At 34.7% G+C, this 23,202-nt stretch overlaps 1 long non-coding RNA gene across 1 annotated transcript; it reads right to left on the bottom strand.

Moving 5' to 3' along the window:
- Window positions 1-15,016: 15,016 nt before the first annotated feature.
- On the bottom strand, window positions 15,017-20,364 carry LOC103100260 (uncharacterized). Its single transcript, XR_460531.2, has 2 exons — window positions 19,138-20,364; window positions 15,017-15,904 (listed from the first exon to the last, which is right to left on the bottom strand). It is a non-coding gene; the product is annotated as an uncharacterized LOC103100260 (long non-coding RNA).
- Between the last annotated feature and the right edge of the window lie 2,838 nt (window positions 20,365-23,202).

Genomic DNA, 23,202 nt, shown 5'->3' with positions numbered 1-23,202 from the left:
CTCTGGTCTAATTTTCTTTGGAGGTCATCTTTCATCCTCTTTGCCTCATCTCTCATCTCTTTTGCCTCATCTTTCATCTTCTTTTCCTCATCTTTCATATCCTTTGCCTTATTTTCAAGCTGGTTGGTTTTGGCTTTCAAGACACTATTTTCTGTTTCCAGATGACTTATCTTAGCTTTCAAGTTCTTTTCCCAATTGTCTTCAGCCTCTCTTAATTGTGTTTGGAATTTCATTTTGAGTTCTTCCAAAGCCTGTATCTAATTTGCTGGGATTTCTGATTTATTTTTGCTAATCCCTCCCCCTCTGTTACATTTGCTCTTTGGTCGTTGCCTGTACAGATGCTGTGTATTATAATTTCTTTCTTCTTTTTCTGTTGTTTGCTCATATTTATCCCTGCTTTGCTCCCTGTATTTGTCTGTGCTCTTTATCCTCTCTTTTTTTTGGTTTTGGGGGTTTCTGTCAGTCTCCCCTCTTGGAACTTTGATAGAAAATCTCTCCCTGCAGTCTGTGGATGAGGGGTGTTGGAGTTTGAGCTTCCCTGTCCTCTGTAGAGTTTTGATTGGATTAAAGTCCAGCAGTTTGTGATGAGGGGTATTGGAATTTGGGCTTCCCTGACCTCTGAAGACTTTTGATGGGATGAAGTTCAGCTTGGTTGGGCTGGATGTGCTCTGAGGCCAAAACTTCTTGGAAGGTGAAGCAATATGGAGGGTCTCAGCTGCTGTGACCAGGCTGCCTGCTCTTTGCTCCCTCTCCAGCTCCTTCCCCACAGTCTGTGTTCCATACTCTGAGCCTGGCCCAGCTCTGCCCACAAAGTACTCCGTCCAGACCAGTGCCTTTTTGCCCGCCCAGAGGTTCCCACTGCCGCTAGGGGCTTAGCGCTCTGAGTGGATGGGTGGGGGTGTTCCTGGAACCTTCCTTCTGCCTTCCCCTTAAACCCGAGTGTTCTCAGATTCCGGATTTTGGGGGGCATACCTTTTGGATTGAGTCCAGCAGGAGGGTTCCTTTGCTCTGTCCTGTTGTTAGGTTTGGTTTTGAGTCCCCTAGAAGCATTCAGTTTGTGATCGGTAAGGAAGGGTTTTCAGAGGTCTGAACTTCTGCTGCTTCTAAGCTGCCATCTTAACTCTACCCCTCCTTAATATCTCACTGAGATCCTTTCTTGAGCCAAATCAAACATTCAAATTATTGAAGAGTGAAGCCCAATGGGCTGACCATTCTATTAAAATTCCAAACACATGCTTGCGTTAAAGACTATTTTACAGAGAAATCACATGAGGCAAGTGCTCATAAGGACAGAAGTGTGTCTTATCAGCCATAGTCAGGTACATTGTGAATTGACCCAATGTAGAGATATCATTTTTGTCTTCTTCAAGTAAGAAGGGCAACAACTAATCAATCAGACAATCATTTCAATTGCCAAAGTACTTTTTGCTGAAGTTCTGGTTTATGTTAACCTCATAGTCAATAAAATATATTGGTTCCTTATTATTTCCTGGATGAAATATTAAAATCCTTTAGCATTGAAAGCCCTTTCTGGATTTCCAGGATTTTACATTTTACTTCCTTCCAGTAACAATGATGTTCTTGTTGTTTCTTACACACAACTTTCTATCTCTTAACTCTGTCTATTTGCTCTAGCTGTCCCTCATTCCTAGAATGCTCTCCCTTCTGCCTTCTGGCTTCCTGGGTTACTTTTAAGATTCAGCTCAGAACCCATTCTCATTTTCTGCAAAATTATAGATTTATAGTCCACCTTGAATCTCTGTGGCCCCAACTGCTTTTGCTTTAAAATTAACTCAATTAACAATGAATACCTCTTATCTGACCATAGTTGTTTGAATGTGTTCTCCTTCATTAATATTGGAATCCTTAGGGGAAATGATAAATTTTGCAGGGAATATGTAAAAATTTGAATACTAATACAATATTGAACAATTTGAACAATAATACACTGTTTGTGGAGCTGTGATATGTGTTATGCAACCAATCTGGAGACCAATATGGAACCATGCCCCAAGGGGTTATAAAACTGTGCAAATCCTTTATCCCAGCAATGCTACTACTAGTATCCCAGAGATATTAAAGATAGAGTGGAAAGACTTGTACAAAAAGCTTTATAGCAGTTCTTTTTGTGGTGTTAAAGAACTCGAAACTGAAGATATGTCCATCAATTGGAGAACAATTGAACAAGTTGTTTTAGATGCTTGAAATGGAAAACTATCATTCTAAGAGAAATTACAAACAAGAGAAGGACCAAATACTTGGAAAGATTTCTATGAAATGATTCCAAGTGAAATGAGCAAAATCAGGAGAACATTGTAGAGAGTAAAAATTATACTGTGCAACTTTAAGTGTAATAGTTATCTTCCTGTTGTAAAGACTGTGGAGTAGAAACACCCAGAACCTGCCAACCACCCTATAAACAACCACAGAAGAACAAAAACATCTCAAAATGAACCCTGGAAAGGCATAACCAACAGAAGAAGGGATGAAGCAGGGTTCTTGCCCAGAACAAAAGGAGAGACAGCAAGGAGGACTTATTTCACTAGGGTATGAGAAAAGATTACCAAAAGAGCCTCTGCAGAACTCAGATGTGATACAGTAAAAGTGGCAGAAGTAAAAGCACAGGTGATTTGGTCTAGCTTCTGCAAGGGAAGAGCAGAAATCAACACAATAGAGAATAGGCAGAAGTGGGAGAAAAGCGTCCTTGCATAGACCAGCAGGATCAGAGGCCTGACTGACCCAGCATGGGCAGCAGTGGGAGGAAAGCAGTCCAACAAGATCCAAACTCAGCAGGGTTAAGCAGAACCCATCTCAAACCAGCTAAATTTAACAGCTACAAATCTCCACACAACAGGCCAAGGAGGCCCCATTTGGAGACTGCTCTGTCTAAAACAAAGACATCAGAGTTAAGGAAAGAAAGATAGAAAAACACATAATAAAAGAAGAAAAATTAGAAAAGAAAATGATAGAAATAAGTGAAAGTTTTAAAAAAAACTTACTAAAGAAAACAGTTCACTAGAAAAGGATTTTATAGCAAGTGTCTCTGACAAAGGATTCATTTTTGAAATATATAGAGAACTGAATCACATTCATAAGAATACATTTAAAGCATTGATCAATTGACAAACGGTCAAAGAATATGAACCAGGAATTCTTAGATGAAGATATTAAAACTATCTTTAGTCATATGAAAAAATGCTCATTAGACATATACAAACTGAGGTATCACTTCATACAAACGGACTGGTTAACATGACAAAAAAAGAAAGAAAATGATAAGTATTGTAGGGGATGTGGGAAAATTAGGACACTAAAACACTGATGGTGGAGGTGTGAACTGATAAAAAAAAACTCTCTGGAGGTGACATAGAATCATACCCAAATGGCCCTCAAACTATGCATACCTTTTGACCCAGCAATACAACTACTAAGTTTGTATCCCAAAAAGGTTATAAATAGGGGGGAAATGTACCTTTACAAAAATATTTATAGCATCTGCTTTTGTAGTGCCAAAGAACTAGAAACTGAAGGGATATCCATCAATTGGGAGATGGCTTAACAAATGGAATATACTTTAAATGGAATACTATTGTGCCATAAGGAATGACAAACGAGATGAGCACAAAAAGAAAACCTGGAAAGATTTATATGAAGTGATGCAAAGTGAAGTGAACAGAACCAAGAGAACATTGTACACAGTGACACCAATAATGTATGATGATCAACTGTGAATGTTTTGACTATTATTAACTAGGCAAGGACACAGGACAACTCGAGGAACTCACAATGAAAAAAGGATATCTATTGCCTTAGAAAGAACAAATGGACTTTGCATATTGAAACATACTATTTTTCACTTTATTGCCTCCACAAATTTTTCTTTATTATAATTTTCAAGTTTACTTTAACTTTGGTTGAACCAGTAGATTCTGTTCTAGGACATGTGTCTCCATTTTTAAAATGTACTTTTTATAGATTCTGGCTTTTAATGCACTCTGCTATCTTCTTCCTTTTTATGAGTGTTTTTTTTTTCTGTTCATATTCACAGTAATGATTATTGTGTTTCCCTCCATCTTATTTTCCCCAGTTATCCTTCTTTTCCTCTCCTTTCATCTTTTCCACATTCATAAATATTTTTGTTTCTGACTACCACCTCTCCAAGTTCATCCTCCTTTTTCTCCATCCCTGCCATTTCTGATGCCTTTGTATTTCCTTTACAGTTAAGATGAGTTTCTATAGCTAACGTCATGCAGATGCCATTCCTTCTTTGAGCAATTCCAATGAGAGTAAGGTTCAAGCATTTCCTGCCACCCACACATTTCCCTCTATGCTGATTGATTCTTACATGTCTTCACATGTAAGATAATTTACTCCCATTTTTCTCTCCTTTTTTTCTTTTCCCAGTGTTTTCCTGTTTCTTATTCCGTGACCTTTTTTACTTTGTTTTTTGTTTTGGGGTTTTTTTTGATATGCCATCCCAACATATTTAACTTATTCCCTGCTCTCTGTCTATATATGTTCCTATTCACTGTCCTAATAGTGATAAAATTCTTAAGTGTCTTCCATACCTTAACTGTCCTAAGTAATTTAGATACCTTAGGTACTTCAAGTATGATAGATATCTTAAGTATCTTAGTTATCACCGTATGTAATAATGCAACCAGTATAACCCACTATTTCCTTTGATTATCTCAAATACATCAAGTACTTTAAGTATCTCTTGTATCATAGACATCTCAAGTATACTAATTACAAATGTGATTTGTTTAACCTCACTGAGTTCCCTTGAGTTTTTCTTTCCTTTTTCCTTTTTTGTGTTTCTCTTGAGTGTCAAATTCAGTTGTTGAATTTTCTTTTCAACTCTGTTCATTTTGTCAAGAATTCTCAGAAATTCTCTATTTCATTAAATATGCATGACTTCTCCTGGAGTGCTATGCTCAGTTTCACTGAGTAAATAATTTTTGGTTGTAGTCCTAGATCCTTTGTCTTGTGAAATATCATATTCTATGCCTTTCAGGCCTTAATGTTCAAACTGCTAGCACCTGTGTAATATTGACCTTGGCTCTGAGACATACGGATATGTTTTCTGGCTCTTGGAGTATTTACTCCTGGGTCTTGGAGTTCTGGAATTTGGCTAGAATAGTCTTGGGATTATTAATTTGGTAATTCTTTTAAGATGTTGATTGATAGGTAATTTCAGTTTCTATTTTCCCTTCTTCAAAAGCATTAGGGAAGTTCTCCTGATAATTTCTTACAATATGGCATTTAGGTTCTTTTTTTTAATCATGGATTTCTGGCAGTCCAATGATACTTAGTTTATCTCTCCTGGAGCTACCACATCAGCTGTTTTTCCAATGAGAGATTTCTAATTTTTTTTTCTTTTTTTTGAATTTGTTTTATTGTTTCCTGATGTCTTCTGGAGTCATTAGCTTTCATTTGTCCAATTTTAACTTGGGGGGAGCCATTTTCTCTTTTGAGGCTTTGTATTTTCTTTTTAGAATTATTTTCCTTTTGATTTTGTATTTTTTTTCCATGATCTATCTTTTTCAATGAGTCTCTGCTCTAAGTTAGTGAGTTTTTCTATCATTTTCTTTTTTTTTTTTAATTTTTTTCGTCTAAATTGTCTATTGTTTTTTGATCCTCTTTGAGAGCTTTTTGAGGAGTTCCTTTTGGTTAGACATCTTTTCACATTTTCCTTTGAGGCTTTCCATGTTTTCAGTTTTGTATTGTTATCCTTTTTTTCCTAAGCTTGTATTTTAGTCATCTCTGTTGTTGAAATAGTTTTCCAGTGTCAGTCTTTTTCTCTGTCTTTTGTTCATTTTGGAGTGCCTTTTACCTAACTTTGCCTTTATGTTGAAGCTTAGCTACATTCTTGGGGTAAAGGGAATACTGCCCTGAGCCTGTACTATGGTCTATCCCAGTGCCTAGTGATGATTCCATTACTTCTTGGGTCTTGAAATGAGTATTCCAGAGATAGCCTGGTTGGCCTGTACTGGGTCATGTTGGGTTCCACCCTTTCCTGTCTAGAATCTTGTTGTGCTAACTATCTTCCACTGCTGTCTTCTGCTAAGTCTTGACTATGCTGGGTCATATTTCTCCCACTGCTGCCTCTATCATATCACATTGGTTTCTATTCTCTACTAATTGAGGCAGGACTGGAACTGGCTATACACTTTACCCTGCCCCTTGCACTGTATCACACCTGAATTCCACCCTGTATGCCAGATGATATTCTCCCGTCCCAGTCCAGTGATGTGGGCTCTCCTTGCTGTCCCTTACTGCTGTTCTGGGTAGAGCACTGCTTCACTCTGTCTTCTGTTTGTTCCACTGCTCCAGGATTCTTTTTGAGGCATTTTTTGTTTTATCATGGTTGTCTAAAGAATGGTTGGCTAACTCTGAGCATTTCTTAATCTGCTATCTTAGCTAACCACAATTCTTCTCAAAAGGCCCATGATAAAAAATGCCATCCACTTCTAGGGTGAGAACTGATGAACCCCGGGTGAGGATTGAAACATACTTTTTATTACTTTCTTTGTTTCCTAGTTGTGTGTATTTTCTTTTACAATATGGCTAACTTGAAAATGTTTTGCATGACTTCATATGCAGAATCAATAATATTGACTATCTTATCAAGGGAAGGAGAGGGGAGAGAGGCAAAGACAGAACTTTCAACTCAAAAGTTTTTTTTAATGGAAAACTAAAATTTTTACATGTAATTGGAAGATATTGGATTAAATAAAATATATTTTAAGAATGTGTACACCTCAAAATCAAGGACCATGTTTTTACCTTTCTTTGTATCCACAAAAAGTAGACCACTGCCTAGCACATAATGAACACTTAGTAAATCTTTATTGTTTTTGTTACTGATGCTACTTATAAAATCTTGGGAAATTCACTTTCCTTCCCTAGGTCTCTAAGTTCTCTTCTAGATGTAAAATTATAATTCTATGACTCCAAAAAAAGGATGTTATAGAAAAGTATCTCTATTTGGAAAAGTGTTGTGTTAGATCATCCAAAATCCCTGGTCAATACAGAATTCCACCAACTGTGATTTTTTTTGAGAAAAAACATTTAAATAATTTTTTATTACATTCCACTCTTATAGATTATAGTTGTTACTATCAATGCCTATTGTATTTTAACTTGAGGTTTTTGTTATTTTTGTTTTATATACATCTGTTTTATATACAGCGTACAAACTATTTTGGTTTCTTTTTTTCTGAGTCAATTCATGGATGTCTTTCCATTTTTCTTGAAATTCTATATATTCATCATTTTTATGACACAAAAATAATCCAATACATTAACATAATACAATTTGTTCAACTATTCTTTGATTGGTTGACACAGAATTTACTTTTAGCTTGTTTTGTTATTACAAGTAACTTCACAAATAGCCAGTAACCTCAATACATAAAAACAGCAAGACCATAGAGATCAATATGTACAGTTTGGCAACTTTTGATTCCAAATTGCTTTAAAGAATATGTTTATCTTCCCATGACCCTTCTATTATTGAATATTTCCACTTTTGGCAATTTGATGGTTGTGAGCAATTATTCCAAGTAGTTTTATTTATATTTCTAATTATTAGTGATTTAAGATATTTTTTCCAAATGGTTTTTGATAATATCTCTTCCTCCTTCTGAAAACAATATTTGTTTTCAATTCATATTCAAGCTATATTCAATTCATCTCATTCTTTTTCCAACTGGTACCTCAGAATCAATATCCTAGCCACAAAAGTTTAATAGGTAAGATTTTTCCTTATCTTGTCTAGAACTATACTTTCACATCACTCTTTGTGTATTTCTAAACTATACTTTTCCCATCCCTATTTTCTTGCTCCTCTTTACATACTATCTTCTTCAATTAGAATATAAAGTATTTGTGGGCAGACATTGTCTTACTTACCAAATTTTAACCTCAGTGCTTGGCACAATTCCTGGCAGATTATGTTTAATAAATGCTTTATCTCTACTCATGCATGCATATTTTGACTACTTGTCAATTGTTGAGATTTTAATTCCAGATAGATTTTGATTTTTAGACTTTTATCAAAGATGTTTAATTTACTTTTATCCAGTCTGTATCTTTGAAACATCTTTTATTTACATTATTGTTTTTGCAAAAGTTTTAAGTGGATTGGGGTGAAGGGCACTTTTAAAATAATCTCTATGTCATGGATGGTTATGGATTTATTTACCAAACAATTAGATTTAAATCAGTTATCTATTTTAAGTTACAATACAATATAAATTAAAATGCTGATCTAAATTTATTTTCCACCAAATTGCTCTTTAATTTTTCTAGTAGTTATTGCTTATTGATTTAAAAAAAAATCCTTCCCCATATTTAGTTTTCTAAGGCTTTTTAAATACTCAAATAGCATATACCTTTGCCCCTAGGTCTTGTTTATTTAATCTATTCTGTTGATTTTGCTTCCTATTTTTTAAATGGAGAACCAGTTAATTTTGAATTTTTTTTTTGGCAGAAGAAATTAAGGTCTGGCGATGCATAATATCCTTTTCCCCCCATTATTTCCTTTGCTATTGCTGACCTTTATTTCTTCAAAATGAATTGTTTTTATCATTTGTAAAATTCTATATAATTTCTCACTCAGGAAGAATTGACATAACATTTAATCTGTAGATTAATTTGGTGAGGTCACAAATTTTTCTATGTTTTCATGATTCATCATTAACCACTGAATATTTTAACTTTTCCTTATTTCTGAGAAAACTGTTTTATATTTGCATTTATATAATCTTTGTGTAATAATGTTATCTCTAAAATATTTTGCACTTTGTTATAAATGTACATATATTTCTCTTTCAACCTAAGCATGTAGGCAGGTAAGTGGCTATAGCATTGGATTTATCGTTAAGACCTGAACGCAAAGTTGATCTCAGAAAATTAGCTGTATGGCTCTGGGGAAATCATTTAACCTTTATCTGACTAAAGTTCTCCAGCAGTAAAATGAGGATAATAATAGTATCCACCCTCTAGGGTTGTTGTGAGGAACAAATGAGATAGTAGGCACATAATAAATGCTTATTTTCTTTCTCTTTTTCTTGCTTTCTTTTTTGTTTGCAATTATATGTGTGTGTATGTACCCAAACATCACAAATAAGCAATTTGAGAACAATGCCATACATGCCTTTTTCATCATAAATAAAAATGTTCAACAGTATAAAAAAACCTTTAAAAACTTAAATAAGTAATGTTATTCAGAGGTGGGAGTAACAACAATAGTATAAGACCAAAAATAGATTACTAGGGTACTGTACTAGCAATTTCCTTCTAAATTGCCATCAAACCATTAATGACTCTCTGGATCTCACCATTAGAACAGTTCCATAGCCTCCTAAATACAAGTAAGTGATCATGTAACTCTATAGATCACAAGTTTACTTTGGGTCACATTTTCCCAAAGCTATGATTGACTCTAGGTACATGGTATCACTCAAAATGGCCCCTAGCTTAATAAGCTCACTTCTAGCACAAAACCTTTAAAGACAAGATAAAATTTCATTAGGACTGGAATAGCCAAACCACAAAGTGGATATAGGAAGGAGTGTTTTGCTAATTGTTAAGGGTAAAATTTAGGGTTGAGACTGACTATATTATTAGTGGTAGCCAGGGATTTAAATTTTAAATCCCAATGAAATTCTCATGTCAGAATGGGATTTTATGGTGGTTTATTTATAATAGAAGGAAGAAATTAAGAAGGGGAGAAAGGGAAAAGGGCAAAGACCTACTCCAGCCTGGCCTGAGCCAAGGGGAATTCAGAGGCCTCTCAGCCAAGAGGCCTTCCCAGAAGATTAAATCTAACTCAGCTTCCAGCTAGGAGGCCTCATCCAAGATGAAGGGCCTCCTTGGAGTCTGGAACCTTCAGAAGGGTCAAGGGAAAGGAGAGTCAGCCTTATCACTCACCATGTGGCCTGGCCTTTCAGGGAAGTCATCTCACCTAGACCCATACTTCAGAGCTCCTCCAAGTCAACTCCCCTGCCAAAATCTGCCAAAGCCAAAGCCCCCCTCACAGGAAGTGATGCAAAAATATAAAGGCAGTTCTTTACATCACTTCCTGTTTCTTCCACATACCAATGGTGGCTTAAACTTGGCTTAGGACAGTCCAGGGGGTCAGTCAGTTGTTTCTGATTTGCCACTTGTTAGCACAGGCAGGTCACAGACTGTCCTCTCCTACAGTTAGTCCTTAAGTGAGGGTGTATGCATTCCTAATTGCTAGAATTCTAAAGACTAAGCAGGGTGGAGTAAATCTAAAATTCACATAATGCAGCAGATGCTAATGCCAGCATTGTGATTGTGCCCTTTCTCTAGCACTAGAGATTTGAGGTAATAGTAAAGGGGATGAAAAGGAAATTTATTTAGTCTTCTTTAAAATCTTGTAAGGCATCAACTTGAGTATGAGCACCAAAAACATCTAAAGCCTGATTTAAGTTTTAATCACTACATTCTATTTCGTGAAATAGTTTTTTGCTTTGAATTTATGTGGCATTTATATAAAAAAGGGAATACCAGATGGGGGGAAGTACCTTTAGAAAGGGGTAATAGATGATTAGCTGTTGATTTTCATTGAGAATTATCCTAAGAATACATTGAACCTGGGTTTACCTTTAAAGGGACCATATTGATGGGAACTCAAGGTAAGATGTACAATCATCCAACCCAGTATTCCCTAGGTTTTTTACAACAACAAAAAAAGAATATACTTTGAAAAATACTTTGCTAATATTTAGGAAAATTATATCTATGGCATCTGAACTATAAAGTCAAATAATCTTGTCAAAAGTCATTGTTGTTGTTCAGTTATGTCTGACTCTTTGTGATTCCATTTGGGATTTTCTTGGCAAGGATACTGGACTTGTTTGCTTTTTCCTGCTCTAACTCATTTTATAACTGAGGAAACTTAAACAAATAGGATTAAGCCACTTTCCCAGGTTTATGCAACTCATAAGAGTTTGAGGTTGTATTTGAACTCAGGTTTTCCTAATTTCAGGCCCATCCTTCTAGCCATGGAGCCACCTACAGAGCTAAATTATTCCTTCCTGGAATAGCCTATTCTCAGTTGATCCATGATGGCTCTCTGTAATCAGTGGTTCCTTTTTATAGATATTTTTAATAATAGATTTTTTTAAATTATTTTTTCAATAACCAAAGACAAGTTCACTAGTTTTGTTTTGTTTTTATAGTCTTCACTTTCTTCCCTTTATGGAAAATTAAGTTAATGTGCCCTTTTCTAATTCCTTGGCATTCCTCTGATCCTTTATGATCTTTCATCTATCACTGATAGTGGTATCTGCCCTGCATGAAGTTTGTAAGGGCTTATTGACTTCAAATCATCGATGACATATAGTAGTGCTCATATAATCTTTTTACTTGTCTTTAGTATCAACCCCCTATTAATCATTTTTTGGTCTGACATTTCAATCCAAAATTTCTATTCCAAAATCCAGATTCTCTTGGCAGAGAAAACTGATGTAAAAGGAGTTAAGCAGCTCCTTCTTCCCTTGGTCATCAGTTATTTGATGCTCTCTGAGCAATGGTCCTGCCCCTTAGTAATTTCTCTTTGTATCCCTAAAAAAAGCTAAGACTATGCTTTTAGTGTTGTCATCCTTATCTTTTCTCACAATCATGAGATCACTCTTTAGTGTACCAACAAAAAATTTTTCAGGACCACGTAACACTTTCTTAGACATTGTCCATTACCTATCCTTACTTCCATTTTGTCTGGAACTTTGAAAAATTGGATTTAGTTTTTTAATTACAGTACCTATATATCCAGAGCAGTCTGTTTGGCCATTCCCCTATTTACTCCTCAGTGGATTTGTTTCTCTTTGTTTTTTCAGAATTTAATTCTTTAGTTTGTTGTACCTCTCCTGAGATGACTTCACCTTTAGAATTTTTGCCCATTGGCTTCTACATTTTTTGTATGAAATCTTTGAAGTATGCTCTCCCATTATTTTTGTCTTTGCTCTAATTTTCTTTCATGAAATCTAACAAAGATGTTAACTTTCACCTGAGGTTCTTAGCATTTCTAATTCAGAGACTAACATTGAGAATTGTTGGTCAGAATTTGATTCATAATATCGATAAATAGAAATTAGTAAGACATAGTTTTATATATACCTATCTTTTTGTCAAATGATGCCTTTTCTAGTGGGAGAGGAGTTAACTGGGCATTTTAATGTAATAAACAAATAAATAAGTCCTTTAACTTTTGAGGAATGAAATAATCATAAATACAAGCCAAAGCATCCTAAGGGAATTCCAGTGGAAGTACAAATAATTGAAGTCTACTATATAATGCTTTTGTGTAAGATTTGTAATCATTACTAAAACTCAATTTTTTTTAAAAAAAATTGATACTTTTTCTTTTTCTGTTGATAGTCCCTACAAATGTGCTTCAACTTCTACCAGCTCTAGTTAATTATTTCCTCATATGAGAATATTTATCATAACCAGTGTTCATTTCTCGTTGCCTCTTACTGTCTCTTTTGCAATAAATTATGCCCCATTCTGGATCTACTTTTCAGTCATGAGTCTCATCTCATCTTTTAGAGGTCTTGGGATGGGGGCGAGGAGACAAATTTGCTTCCCTTATACTCTAGTTTAGCCTATTGTTATCTATATGTTGTTTCCTGTTTCATACCAGAAAGACATGGAAATCTTTAAGTTTTATTGCTGACTCCATTCTTGGATTTTGTCTCCTGTGAATTTATGACCTTATCTCTGCTGCAAATTTTCTTCCTACATAGTTGCTATTGTTTGTAATATCTAGCTTTTTAAAAAAAATAATATAGTAAGTTTTTTCTCTTTCTTTATCTTTTCAATTTATAGTTAAATTTACCAGATTCCAAAGAAATATATTCTTTCCAGATATTAAGTGTACTATATCCATGCAGTCCTATAATTGAATTTCAGTCTTCCTTACTCTTTGTGCCTTCCCTTTGAGACTATCTCTAATTTATTCTGTATATGTATTGGTTGTACATAGTTGTTTGCACAATTTATTCCACATTAGACTTAGATTTTTTTTAGAGCAGGTGTTATTTATCATCATCATCAACACTTTTCTTTATATCCCCAGTCCTTGCCCAGGAGTTGGCACAAAGAAGGTAAATAGACAATACTCAACAACAACAACAACAAAAAGGTTAAACACTGGGGATACAAATAAGAAAAAAAATAATCAAGACCTTCACTCAAGTAGCTTACAACCTCAGGAAGGAATACAATACACAAAAGGAAATCGAAAAGGAGTATGGGGATGGTCCTCCAGAGTTAAAGGTACTTAATGACTGTTTATTTGTTCTCTAACAAAATTCCTCAACCAATGACTCACTTTCCAACCTGCCTTTATCTTCTCAAGTCCTTGTCGTTGTTCAGCATCAATGACAAAAATAACAACTCTTTCTAAAGTCTCCAATCTCTCATCCAAGACTTCATAATCTTTGGTAATGCTTCCTTCTGGTAACATGTGTGTGTGTGTGTATGTGTGACCTATGAATCACCAGAGTACTGTGAGGATTGGATTTGGCTTTCTCCTGATTGTAACAATTAAGGTACTTAGCTCTTCTTTGACTGTGAAGTTATACCAGGGGCTATTCATACTCTATTGACAGAGTCCACGATGCCCTGGGTACCAAAGTGGCCATTATTATGAACAGATTGGCAAATTTGGTGATAGATTAAAATTTAGGGGAGGTTTAGGCAAGATAGAAATTAGTTTCTCTCTGCAAGGAGTATTATATTTTTATGAGGTTTATTAAAGGTGAAGGATTAAAGAAAATACAGAATAAGAAAGCACATGTCTAGGCCAGAGAGGCCTAGACAAGATAACCTCACATCATGAAAGAGATGCGTCTGCTCCAAAATGGAAGTCCAAAAGATCCCAAGCCTATTCACAACCAGGTTTAAATACCCCATCTCGCTCTCACCCAGGTGAGAATTCAGTGAGATTAGAGGGCATTCTGGGGAAATGGAGCAAGGATTTCTGGGGATTAAAGTCCTGGATTCGAGTCTATTTTTATAATTCTCCCCCTTCATTCTGAAGTTGAGGGATTCTGTTTAATGTCCTTCAATTTAGAATTGAGACAATGTCATAGAAGGATCTAATTAGTAAAGGAGATGATCTAGTCCTGTATGCACAAAACAATCCCAAGTGGTCAGTTTTTTCAAATCAAATAGAAACAAAAGGAAAATGAGTGTGTTCAGTGTTCAGTCAGTGGGTGTTCCATCTTCAAAGCATGTGCAGTGTGTTCTGATGCTGACAGCCCACATGGAAGAGGTTGGTAATCCTGCTTTCAGAAATGTTATGCCAAATTCAGAATGAACTTGGTGAGGCAAATGCTATATAAAAATTGTTTTATGTTTAAGCCCACTCCACTTGGGAATTAATTTGATATAAGGAAGCATGTGCCCCCAGATGATGGAGGAAATACTTGCAACTACAATTCTTTTTATGTATTTGTAGTAAATATCTCTTTATAAAAGCTAATTTAACATATATATATTTAATATATATATACATATATATATAAATTATATAAAAGTTAATTTTAATGAGCACTAATTACTGATGATTAATACTGGGAAGAACATATAGAGATTATAACACCCCCTTAGCATTAGAGAATAACCCTAGCCATTCAGAGGTGCTCCTAGAACCTCAAAGAGGCTGTATGTCCTTGCTCTGAGGATCCAATTCATTAGTGTGAGTGGGCTTTGAGAGGATGTCCAGAACACTATAAAAGTAACAAAGTGAATCCCAAGTATCTACTAATGAATCATATTAAAGCTTAACATTCTGTTAAAATGTACTAATAATAGTCAGGTCTAGTTGAATCAAGTCAGACAATAAACAGACAAAATACAATTTCCCCAAAGTCATGTTTTAGACCAAGAAATTCAGTGAACTAGTTAAAATAAATTTCATACAACCACACATCCCACAATATTAAACTGCAAAATAAATCAAGACCATAAATAATCACTTCTAATCTTGGCTATATTTCTTTTTAATTGAACCAGCTGTATAACCTTGAGCAGAAAATTCATCCATTCTGGATGCCAGGGTTTTGTTTCTTTTTTCCTATTAAAATGAGCAAGTTCTACCCAATTTCGCTCTAAAGTTTGGTCTTCAAGATCTAGATCTTGTCCCCTTCATTTTCCAGATTAGAAAACATGCTCAGGGGACTTGCCCAACGTTATAGTGCTAGTTAGTTAGTGGCACAGTTGGTACCATAGCACAGTTCTATTGATTTGTTCTCTTTTACTTTGTTTCCCTCACTCATATGAATCAATGAATTAAGAATGAATTTCCCAAGTGGCATCACATCAAGTCTTTTTAACTGCATATGTCTGATGTGGAAGAATCTCTCCCAAAATTTCTGTCTTCTGTTTTCTAGGTCAGTTATTTTACTTGCCACTAGTCATACAAAGGCAACTTTTTTTTTCTCCAACTGCATCGTTGACAGGCATCCTGTATACCAGAACATGACCAAAGCCTTAGCAATTCAACCAGGAGGTGCAATGTAACTTTAGAATAAGACTGAAGGTAAAATTCTTGTGATCATGATATCTAGCTATGCGTTTGCATTATCATTTCATAAGGCAAAACAGAAGGTGACATAAGCCCACTGCCATCCCTTAGTTTTTGACGGAACATATTCATCAAAAAAGCATGCAGTCCCCTGAGCTTGCAGCCATATGCTACGGGAAAATGTCACCAGTTAAAGATGTATTCATTTGCTGTTTTGAAAACTCTGTTTGATATTCATGCATTCCAAGTGTTTTGACCTAGATTTCTGTAGAGGCATTAGATCCAGTACTGCGCAGGAAGCTAGACAGCTGTTGCTTGTGTAGTCAAAGGAAGAATCTAAAGTAAAAAAAAAAAGGAATAAAAAAAATGAAAACATTTATTAATGGGTGCCAACATTTTGCACAGCCAATATGTTTAATACTAGATTAACTAATATAAGCATATGGGGATGCATTTGTTGCAAAGCTTTAAAGAAAAGAACAAAGAAAAAAGTTGGAAGTATCTAAAGTTCATGGGGAATAGAATTTGCACTTTCTCCTATAAATGAAAGCTTGGTGAAATGGCAACATACTTTAATTATAAGCAAGTGGCTAATGTCATAGCATTTGGTTTTTTTCAGGGGAGATATGTGATGTTCCACTCTCTGCACACATCTTGGCTAACACCAAAGCATATAGATGATGGCAAATCTTTGTGGACACCAAACTCACCTTACAATCTCAGCTATTCATTTGAATATTATCTAGTTTGTTTATTCAGTTCTGAATTGTCATACTTGTTATAAGTATCATCATTATTGTTGTTCACAATTTATAATATAAAAATCAGTGATCTTTTCTTTCCAAATTTGGCCAAATTATATTACAAAAAAAGAGTTGGAAAGGGCCTCTTAGTCCAACCCATTCTTTTTATAGTTGATGAAATTGAATTCCTACAAGATGGAATAACCTGACTAAGTCATTTTGTATAATGTTGGAGCAAAAATACATACTAACAGGACGAGAAGCAATCAGAATCGGAAAGAAGGCAATAATCAAAAAATAAATTACTAAAGTTCATACAAGTGCTTTAATGTTTGTAAATTTTTTTATGCAAGTCATCTCAAAGAATCATCACAACTCTGTGATCTTTTATCCATCAGTAATATTATACCCAATAAGCAATGTTCTTCATGATTGTTTTTTCTTACAGGTGTGTAACTATCCTCATTTTGTAGATGATAAAGCTGAAGCTGAAAGAGTTTAAGTAGGATTCAAGATCAAGTGTTTGCAGACACCATGCCCAATTATCTTTCTAGTATAGCATACTAACTCTCAACATTGCTGGCTCTGAGTGGGGGTTCACGACATAACCATACCTTAGTTATTGGTTCTGACATTAACTGATTGTGTAACCTTGGAAAAGTCATGACTCTCTCTTCTTATCTGTTAAATGAGCAATTTGTACAACATACTTGCATAAGGAAGAAAACTAGCTCTTAAGCTTAATATGAATGTGTTGGAGAGCCACAACCTCATGAAAATAAGACAAGAAATCGAGATGATGGATAAGTAGAGGTAAATTTAAAGGGAAAAGATGTTATCAGATCCTTAATAATTCTAAGAATGGAAATTTGTCTTTTTCCCAATTGATTCTTCATGAATCTAGGAAGACCAACACTGATTAATAATTGATTATATCATTAAAGGGATCAGTTTTAAGTACTTAATGGAGGTCTCAAGACAACTGATTACTTACTCTAGTATTAGAGATGAAACCTCTGGCTAGAAAATATAGATATCTGAAACTGTCCTCAAACTTTTAAAGGTTTAAAATAAACTGAAACAGAGTGAAATGAGAAGAGCCAGGAGAACAATTTATACTATCACAACATAAAAACAATTTTAAAAGACAATTTAAGAATATTGATCAACACAATGACCACATGATTCCAAAGGAATGATGATGAAGAATGCTACTTAGAACTTGACAGTGAAGTGATGGACTAAATATGAAAAATAGCAAACACATTTTGGGACATGGAGCAATGAAGAAATTTTGCTTGATTATACATATTTATTAAGAAGTTTTTTTCTTTTTCTTTTAGTGGATTTAGAAGGTATAGAAAATGTTTGTTAATTGAAAAAATAAATTATGGATCTCTCTTTTTGGTTCATACAAAACTCAGAAATTACTTTTAACTCCCTGATACTCTTTAAAAGAAAAAAAAAGATGTCTTTAAATATAATTAAAAGTACTTCCTTGTTTGTTTAGTTTTTTTGTTAACATTTAACATAGGATAAAGGATAATTCCTGCACCTTGTATAGAGGCAAGTAAAAATACTTTTTGAATTGATACAATTATATAACTATATACTATTTCCTAATGGACAAGTCATAAAAAGGAACTAATGCATTAACCTAGAAATTAAAAGAAATAATGATTATAATGATGTTGCTGCTCCTGCTAAATGGAATATATATAGAATTATAATAATAAATAATATTTATATAATACTTTAAGCTTTGCACATTTTATTCCTTTCATTCTTCCCAACCCTGTGAAATAATGTGCTATTGTTATCCCCATTTTATAGATTAAAAAAAGTGAGACTAAAAGAAGATTAAGTTTCTTGTCCATGGTCCCATAGATGGCTAGTTGGTTATTTGTTGTCCTTCATATCTGAAAAGAACCAAAATGACATTAATGGGTGACATGCTCATAAATTAGATTGAACTAGGGCAAAATTGCACAAAGTTATTTGCCCCACTCTCTCTTTCAGAGACATTAAAATCCAGTGACAAGTCTAGTCAAGATGACTAGTGATGGTTCAGGATGTATTTGGCCATATATCGAGAAAGTATCAGAGTCAGCATTTGAACTTTAGGCTTCTTGACTCCAAGTTCAGTACTCTATCCACTATGCTGCCTGGAGTTCAAATTTCATTTCTGACACTTACTGGCTGTGTGACCTTGGGGAAATCCCAACCTTAGGACTTTAGATCATAAATCTAGCCTTAGAAGGGACCTCAGACACTGTTTAGTCCAGCCCTCTCATTTTATACATGAGAAAACAGAAGCCCAGGGAGGTTAAGCTATTTGCCCAAGGTTGCATGGTAAGTATACATCAGAGGGAGGATTTGAATACAGGTTTCTTTGATTTTGATCAGTTTCTTTCCATGGTACTACATTGCTACCTTGGGACTCAGTTTTCTCATCTATAAAACCAAGGCATTGGAGTAGAGGGCCTCTGAAGTCCATTCCAGCTTGAGATATCTAATCATATAATTCTACAAGAAGTTTTAAAAATCTTAGATCTAGTTTAGCATGTTGAAAAAATAGAAAATTTGCTAAAATGCACATTGATTTAAACTATGGAAAAACATCTTTGGATTGCTAAGGTAATAGAAACTGCCAATAGGAATCCATTACTGAGTCAAAAAGGTTGGAAACCTTTTCAGCAAGAGGAAACCCCACCTCTGACAAGTACCTAAATGATTGCTAGGAAAATATTTATCGGATAGTTTTCCTATTGTATATAAGTATTACAATATGCATTTGTTGACTAACTATATCTAGAATATATGAACCTCAGTTTATAGCAGGATCTTTGTATAATAAGGTGGCAAGTACAGTGAATATGGTTGTGAAGATCCAATCTTCAAATCAACACTAATTCTTTCATGAAAATGAAGTGAGACTTTTCATGCTTCTTGAAATGTCTTGGAGAGCTATGAAAAAAGCAAATAGTGTCTGTTAACAACATCCTAGGTCACAATATAACCCCCATCCAAAATAAACAAAGTCCAAACTTAAAGAGGAAGTTGCAATAAATGTTAAATGTGCTACTGATAGACTCACATAGGATTTTGATTCTTTTGTAGCTTAAATCTTACTCTACTTACCATACTTAAAGTAGGGACAATACATAGCAATTTTTAGCATAACTATGCAGACAATCTGCATGAGCTGCCAGAACATCGGTTTGATTCTAAGGATAACAGAATACCAAATATTTTTATTTCAGTAGCATTAGTTGGATTACTTTCTTGATGTAGTTATGGAAGCAAACCAAATCCTAAAAATATGAAGAGAAACCAAGGATTTATACTTCCTAATATGGAACTCTAGTAGGAACAGTCTGAATTCCAATCGAATCTAAGCTTTTTGAGGGCAGAGGCAATTTCTTTTATTCTTTTTTTGTCTCTATTTCCAAGGCCTCATATAGTCCCTTCCTTGCATATAGCAGGTATTTAATAAATGCTTTTAATTAAGTTTAATTATTTTGTGCTTGAGAATTTTAAGAACAAATGGTTGTTTTCATCATTTGCTTGGGGCCTGGAAACAGAACTTGTAGAGAATATTTTTTCTACTTATTTTGCCACTCTAAACAACCAAATAAAAATTAATAAGAAAATATGAATTTTTAAAATTTAGTCCAACTTTCTCATTTTACAGGTGAAGAAACTGAGGCCCAAAGAAGTTATTCGTCCAGCATCACACAGTATATGTATCAGAGGTAGGATTTGACTTCAATCACTGTTCTCTCCACTATATGACAGTGAAATGTTAGGTCTCAGTTTCCTCAGCTGTAAAACCAAAGTATTGGACTATTGGACTAGATGTCCTCTGAAGTCCGTTCTATTACCTAAACTCTAATATCATATGGCCCAATCCATCCAAGTTTAAAATTAATTCACTTAGCTGTAGAGCAGCCAGTTGAACAGATGGAATTTAGAGGATGCAGAGTGAAATCTATTCCTTTTTACAACTTGGCTTAAGTCACTCATATTACTAGTATGAAATTTACTAAATTAGTAAAGTTTATATTTATATTTATATTTTATTTTTTAATTTTATTTAGTCAATTTAGAATATTTTTCCTTGGTTACAAGGGTCTTGTTCTTTCCCACCCCTCCCCCAGCCCCTCCCATAGCTGATGCGCAATTCTACTGGGTTTTACATGTGTCCTTGATCAAAACCTATTTCCATATTGTTATGTTTGCACTAGGGTGATCATTTAAAGTCTATATCCCCAATCATATCCCCATCAACCCATGTGATCAAGCAGTTGTTTTTCCTCTGTTTCTGTTCCAACAGTTTTCCCTCTGAATATGGATAGTGTTCTTTCTCATAAATCCCTCCAAGTTGTTCTTTTGTAAAGCCATATAATAGAATTCCCTTCTCTGCTTCTATCTACCTCATGATGTATTGTGCTTTGGCACTTTGAAGAAGCTGACTATGGGGTCACTAATTATGTGAGTTATGTGCTAAATATTTTTCTTGCATTTACCTCATTCAAAATATTTGGCTATTTAAAAAAAAAAGACATACTAAATAAAGAAGAGGAGAAATACAAGAAAACTGAAAAGGAATTATAATAGTTCAGAGATGGGAGATGGTAACTAAAGTGAGTAAAGTACCAAGATTTAGAAGCAAGGTTTACCTTTTATTCAACTGGATTTTAAATGATATCAGAAAAAATATTTTATATTTCTTCCATAGCTTTCATTATGTCAAGGCCCATTTAGCATATTGTCCATGACTTCCTTTATTTCTTTCTCTGTTTTCAAGTTATCACTTTCATCTTCAACTGAGGTAGGGGAGGCTTGATACAGAATCATCAGAAAGGAACTAATTCAATGAAAGTCACTAGTACTGCTATAGTGGATATATATGTACATACACACACACACACACACACACACACACACACACACACACATATATATATATATATATTCTATAGTTTACCAAATATGCATTGGAATAGCTAATGCAAAGCAAATAAACAAAACTTGTTCTTATTCCTTAATTTGTTTACCTCAGGGGAGTGTCCCACCATCACCATCTATATTCAATCTGAGTCCCAAAGCTCTTTGGTATGAAACTCTCTCTTTATTGGGGAAGATCAATATCCCATTTGCCTATGAGGCTATGTGTGTGTGTGGTATAGGGATGGGACAGAGTTGGCAAGAACAAAAAAGAAAAAAGATAAGGGGTTTTTGAACTTTCTAGCTTTCATAGCAAAGATATATGATTTAGGCCTCTTTTCAGGATGCTGAAGGGAAAGAAAGACTGGGAAGAAGCCAACATGAGGGAAGCTGACAAGCCTCCATCATGTTCTTACCCTAAGTTTGAATTTCTAGAGACTTCAGGAAATTTTTCTGCTGGGTGAGATCTAGGATTCTCTTGGTTGAGCTAAGATATATTTCCAGTGGAAGAAATCTTTCAATATGTTTTGCCTGGATATGCATAATATCTTGATTTGTTTTGCTACCAATTTTGACAAATAAGTTTCTTTGCTATTTGCTATAAGTATTGTGCAAATGTTATTTGGTGGGAAGGGAGTTAAGCTGTGGATATAAAGCTTGGGACTCCCCAAAACATCACCAATCATTTTGACTTTTGTCTTGGCCCTGGACTTCGATGACTCTGGAAGAGAGAGACCAACATCTTTGTGCAACTCTGTCTCACAAATCCAATTTATATACAAGTCAAAAGGCATTACTAAATGATGTCATTTTGGTCCTGTTGGCATTCAAAGGACAATAAGCAACTAACTAGTAACTTAAAGTTAAAGTAGCAAGATTTAAGGAAGTCAAAAGTTATAATTCTAGCCCAATAATCTTTCTCTCTCTGAGAAGAGCAGAGTTGGCAATTCAATGGTTCCAAATTCCTTCTGTCCCTTGGCAGGAATTAGTCTCACCAGTTGAAGAGTTGGGGGAGAAGAAAAGAGAGATGTCTAGTCTTGCTCCCTATGATCCACATTAAAATGCCACATTTCATATAAGACATCAGGAGATATAGAGAACAGCCTGCAGATAATGAGGGGACCCATAGAGAATTTGTGAGGCCATGGAGAACAGTTGAATGAGATAAGAGAACATTTCTGAATTGTATCCTGCAAGCACAGACACAGTATCTATATTAGTTGCACCGAATTTCAGAGCTTAAAGAAGTCTTAGAGTGCAACTAATCTAATTCCCTCATTGTATTGATGAGGAGACTGAAGTACAGAGTATTGAATGATTTATCAAAATCAAACAGATAGTTTGTGCCTAGGCTAAAACTAGAATCAAGATATTATGACCCAGTTTTCTATATACCATACTAAAGGGCATTTATATGCAAAACTAAATAAAAACAAAAATGAGTAAAAATAAGATATGATTTGATAGCTTGATTTTAACTATCTATGTAGTAGACAACCAAAAGCTAGTTTTCTATTTGATTTGAATGTGTTAGATTGCATCTATTTCTTGTTTCCCTTAAATCCACCCTTGATTTTCTTAAGCCAGTGGAAAATGGGCCAGTCTTTTCACAAATGTATCAAAGTATCCATAACTGCTTTGCTATCACCTGGTATTCTGAACTTGGGCAGGAGATATCCATAACTATTCCCTTTGAAAATTCAGTATCTCTAAGATAAAGAGAAATAAATTATACTCTGAGAAACAGAGCATGTTGAGAAAATACTTACATGTCTGTCTGTGTTTCTGTATGAACCTTGAGACATTTGGGTAGATTACATCTTATCAATATCCTTTTTGCAATGAGTCTGCTTTTGGGTATAAGAAATTTGTCTCACTAAAATATCAGCCAAATACAACAGGGACTGTTTAAAGAGGCCGAAAGCATCATCAGCCAAAAGA

Source organism: Monodelphis domestica, chromosome 1, assembly GCF_027887165.1.
Source record: "Monodelphis domestica isolate mMonDom1 chromosome 1, mMonDom1.pri, whole genome shotgun sequence".
NCBI lineage: Eukaryota > Metazoa > Chordata > Mammalia > Didelphimorphia > Didelphidae > Monodelphis > Monodelphis domestica.
The sequence above is the reverse complement of the archived record's forward strand: the minus strand, read 5'-3'. Positions and strand labels throughout refer to the sequence as shown.